Source organism: Schistocerca gregaria, chromosome 8 (genome assembly GCF_023897955.1).
Source record: "Schistocerca gregaria isolate iqSchGreg1 chromosome 8, iqSchGreg1.2, whole genome shotgun sequence".
Taxonomy (NCBI): domain Eukaryota; kingdom Metazoa; phylum Arthropoda; class Insecta; order Orthoptera; family Acrididae; genus Schistocerca; species Schistocerca gregaria.
The window spans coordinates 233,829,728-233,835,278 of record NC_064927.1 but is presented as its reverse complement, the minus strand read 5'-3'; positions in this window follow the sequence as shown (position 1 = coordinate 233,835,278).

Sequence of the window (5,551 nt, the reverse complement as noted above, 5' to 3'; positions counted from 1 at the left end):
AGAAAGGAAGTATGCAGATAACCGCTTCAGTGTCACACGCTTATGCTCGCGTGCTGGTCTATGAAACAGGGTTCCTCAAACTGTCCGTCTTTGCAGAGACGCATTTCTCTAAGAGCCGCAGTCTGGAACCGCGTGATCGCTACGGTCGCAGGTTCGAATCCTGCCTCGCTCATGGATGTGTGTGATGTCGTTACGTTAGCTACTTTATAGTAGTTTTATGTCCTAGGGGACTGATCATCTCAGAAGTTAAGTCCCATAGAGCTCAGAGCCATTTGAACCATTTTTCTCCAGGACCAAGTTTCACGTTATTCGAGGGCGTTCAACAAGTAAGGGCACATTTTTTTGGTCCAATTTCAGTTTCGGGACATCGCGTAACATTTCAACTTCAGAACCTATAGTCTCACGACGTTCCTATAGCTGACTATGTACCTGTTGTGTGCATAGTTCCGCGTAGTCAGCGCGCACACAACTTTCCCACTAGAGCGCGCCCCGCTAAGCACGACAGCGCAGGCGCAGCGCTCGTCCGTCTCTGCACTACGTGATGGCGCTGTTTTAGAGACGGACCAAATTCTGCTTCCGCCGATCCGCGTATTAATATGTAAAGCAGCCAATGAGATTGCTGCTAACGTAGAACCTTTTCTCCTCACGGATCACACTCGCGCAGTGATACCTGAACGAGTGAGGTGTTATAACGAGTTCACAGACCTCCGACTAGTCAGTCTGCAATTGTCTGCACCAGTCTGCATTAGTCTGTACCAGTCTATAGTCAAGTTTCAGTCTGCACCTAAAAAGATTATCATATTCCTGTACATAGCCATGAAGATAAATGTATAGACACTTTGTCAAGTATCAGAGATATGTGAGAATAAGATTAACGTACCCAGACCAAAGGAACTTCAGATTGTCAATTGTAAACAGCATCCAGAATCAAGTTACGTAATGTCTATGCTTTTTTATTATTTTAATAAATGTGTGTGAAATTTAATCAAGTTCTGTTTAAAGTTGGTCACCGTCAATCTGCTACTCTAAGCGCGCAGGTGGCATTTCTATCGTCTGACCTAACGGCAGAAGACAAACACGTCACTATAAGACCACGAGACATATTTCTGACACTCGCCTACTTCGTTAGAGCGACGATTCAAATAATCTGATGGTGTGTGTACTGAAGGTCTTACAGTACGCACACCACAGTACCCTTCATATTAGCGTTTGCGACGGAAATGTGTTCCAAACACAGAGCTGTCATCGATTTTCTTTTGGCACAAAGACTGAACATCACAGGGACTCATAGGCCCTTGCAGAATGTCTGCAGAGACGTAGCAGAATGGCTCTGAGCACTATGGGACTTCTGAGGTCATCAGTCCCCTACAACATAGAACTTTCACTGTACGCTGGGAAAAAATTGTAGTCTGCAAATAATGTGTCGTTAGTAATTTTTGTCCTTCCTAGGCCGATCTTCTGGAGATATGGAAAATTACAGTCTTATATAAATTTTTAATAGATATGTTTATATCATAAAGGATTGGAGACAGATGGCGTCCTTATTTTATACCTTAGTTTACAGTCAATAAATCTTTGTTCATAATAATTTTAGTGTTACAGTCATTTAAAGGTAGTTAACAAAAGTAGGGGTACGTTATAGTCGATGAGTATTCCTCATAACTTTGTCTTCTTGGTTCGCACCACACTCATCCCATAATTTCATCTTACCTACGTCAAATGGTGCAAATGGCTCTGAGCCCTATGGGACTTAACATATTAGTCCCCTAGAACTTAGAACTACTTAAACCTAACTAACCTAAGGACATCACACACATCCATACCCGAGGCAGGATTCGAACCTGCGACCGTAGCGATCGCGCGGTTCTAGACTGTAGCGCCTAGAACCGCTCGGCCATCCTGGCCGGCAGAGAAGTGGCAGCGAACAAAACAAAGTGAGTCGTTGGGCGAGGCGTTTGTCATCATCCCAACAAGGTCCCGCTAAGCTGTCCGATCTTCTACGTGCTGGCTGGCTGCACACAGCTGTGATTCCTACAATGTTGGAACGTGCGGACACTCTCATTCATGGTGATAGACGGATCGCAATCAAACACATCGCTGTACAACCTGACGTCTCCGTTGATAATGCTGACGCACACGTCGACCAGATGGTTACTCAAAGGTGTACCCCCGCTGGGTACCTAGTCATCTAACAGAAGACCATAAATATCAACGAATGGCCATTGCTTGAGCGATGTAAGGCTGACCGTGACAATGTTTTGTCGGACATCGCCACTGGATTCATCATTTTGAACTGGAAACAAAACGACAATTCATGGAATTGCGCTACACCATCTCTCCTCCGAAGTAAAAGTTCAGATCCGCAACCTCAGCCACCTCTTTGACCCAATGAAGGAGATACTCTGCAAAAAGCAGTATGTGGATGGTGGTAAGGTTACTGATGAAGCAAGACGTCGACCAATAGAGTGGTACCATGGGGGCATACAGGCCCTTCCAGTAAGGTGGAGTAAGATCGTCGCACTGAACGGAGATTATGTAGAAAAATAAGATTTTGCAGCCAAAACAGTAGGGTACAATGTGGTGTATTTTAATACTGATTTTGTTTTAAAAAACTGTGTTGCATTACTTACTGAACGCCCCTTGTAAATGTAACAAATACGAACAATGGATAAAGCGGCATAGAGTGGTATTTCGGAGGCTTGCTAGACAAACACAGATAGCTGGTAAAGAACTGTTAAAATCATAGAATATAATTTGAGTGGAGCACAAAAGTTTGCATTCTACAAGCAACTATTAATCAAAGAAAATGAGCCATACTATACCAGAATTGTGACTGTTGGAGAATAGAATGCAATCAAATGACAGACTTAGAAAGTAGTTTCGAGAGTTTGGAAAAGGAAGGGTACAAGCACGGATAGAATAAATCTGGTACTTATAAAATATGTCAGTATTTAACGAAAAAAGTCATTTGTGCAGTTCGTGGTTAATTAATGTAACAGGAATTATAAGTATAGACACGAAAAAAGATAAAAAAGAATGCTCAAATTACAGGGTTATATCCACTTTAAATGCTGTTTATAAAATCTGCACATCAGTAATTAAAAGGACATTCCAGCCAAATGTAGAAAGCTTTTTATAAGTGGAGCAATGTTCTTTCGTAAAGGCAAGTCCTGTGCAGATGCGAGATTTCTTTTAAAACAATTAATAGGAATAAGAAAAGAGTTCAACAGGCAGCTATTTATGCTCTTTCTGGACAATGAGAAAGCCTGCAGTGAGGTAGGTAAGATGAAATTATGGGATAAATGAGGTGCGCACCATGAAGACAATGTTATGAGAAATACTCATCGACTATAACGTACGCCTAATTTTGTTAACTGTCCCTAAATTACTGTAACACTAAAATTAATACAAACAAATGTTTATTGACTGTGTAAATGAAGGAATAAAATAAGGACGTCGTCTGGCTAAAATGGTTCAAATGGCTCTGAGCACTATTGGACTTAACATCTCAGGTCATCATTCCCCTAGAACTTACAACTACTTAAACCTAACTAACATAAGGACATCACACACATCCATGCCCGAGGCAGGATTCGAACCTGCGACCCTAGCGGTCGCGCGGTTCTAGACTGAAGCGCCTAGAACTGCTCGACCACACCTGCCGGCAACGTCGCCTGTCTCGAAGCCTTTTTGATATAAACATATATATTAAAAATTTCTAGAAGAATGTAATTTTCAGTATCTCCAGAAGATCGACTTACGAAGGAAAAAAATTACTAACGATACATCATTTTTCCTAGCATACCGTGAAAGCGCTTTACAAAAAAGTGTTTAAACTGAATATCGTTCTGCTGTCTTATTAAACTGTTATATCTGAAACTAAAACAAAAGTAAGTTTAATGGATGAGAAACGCAGGAAAGAGCAAAAATAATGATAAAAAGGAAAATAACACAAAAGGTAAATTCCTTTAAATATCTGTGAACAGAGATATACATACATAAAACTAATCCAAATGTTATCCAAACTATAGAGAAATATAACGCCATAATTGCTTGTGTATGGGTTTAGCTTGGTATAACTACGAGAAAAGAGGTAACACTAAAATTACACAATGTGGTGGCTAAGCCTGCTCTTATGTGTGGTAGCGAAAACTGGATCCTTAGAACATGAGAGAAACGAAGAAATGAAGTAGCTGAGGTTTCTGTGGTCACTTCTTGGATTACGGCTAAGAGGTAGAGTGCGAAGTGAAGGTATAGGGTAATAACTAGAACTTAAAACGAGAAGAAGATAAGAGATTAGACACTGCCAAAAAATTGTTGTGACGTTATTAAAAGAGCGTCACTAGAAGGCCTGCCATTGCAAGCATCACATTTCAACCAAACTGGAAAATGGCTTATAAGAAGGTCAGTGAGGAGATGGAGACAATACACCTTGAAATGACAGAAAAACAAAGAGAAGAAGAGAATGAGAATGTAAAAAGTAGTGATTTTTTCGTTTCCTAGTGCACTTTTCTATGTGAACACTGTCCAATGACGCTCTTTGAAACTAGATAAATACAATTCCTGATTTTTTTTAAAAGTGAGGCACTTCAATGATATGGTCGGAATGCAACTTCGTCGATGCAGACACTGTCGGAAGATTTGTAACTGATTACAACTGCAATTCTCCGTGACAGGTAGAGGCTGCACAGACGGCTGGTGGATGTGCGGGCGGTGGTTACACATGGTTGTGGGGGTTGTGGACAGGCGCTGTCGGGGAAATGTCGAGCGCTGGAGGGGAAATGTTAAGTAGATCCCCTCCACGACCACGCTTGCACGGTGACCATTCAAAAAGATGTCATCTCTGCTTCGGTTAGTATCTACACTCATGCTCATAAATTAAGGATAATGCTGATACATGGTGAAACAACGCTCTGGTGGGCGGTTTGAGGATTTAAATCACCTAAGTGTACGACCATGCGGTGCATTTGACCTGCAGTCGTCGCATGGTGGCGGTGGCAGCAGTCCACATACACATGCTGGTGCATGTCAGAGTACGCTGCAGCGAGTAAGTGTGCAGACGTTTTCAGGCGTGCTAATGGTGACTATGTGTTGAAAATGGCTCAAAAAACACATATTGATGTTATGAGGGGTAGAATATTAAGACGACTGGGGGCTGGTAAAACACAGCAGGTTGTAGCAGGGGCCCTCCGTGTGCCACAAAGTGTGATCTCAAGATCATGGCAACGATTCCAGCAGACATGAAACGTGTCCAGGCGCTACAGTACGGGATTCACAGCGTACAAACCCACAAGAAGACCGATATCTCACCATCAGTGCTCGCAGATGCCCACAGAGTACTGCAGGTAGCATTTCTCGGGACCTTACCACAGCCACTAGAACAGTTGTCTCCAGACACACAGTCTACAGATGACTGAACATACACGGTTTATTCGCCCGGAGACCTGCAAGGTTCATTCCACTGATCTCTGGTCACAGGAGAGCCCGCAAAACCTGGTGTCAGAACAGAGTACCTGGTCATTGGAACAGTGGTCCCTGGTTGTGTTCACGG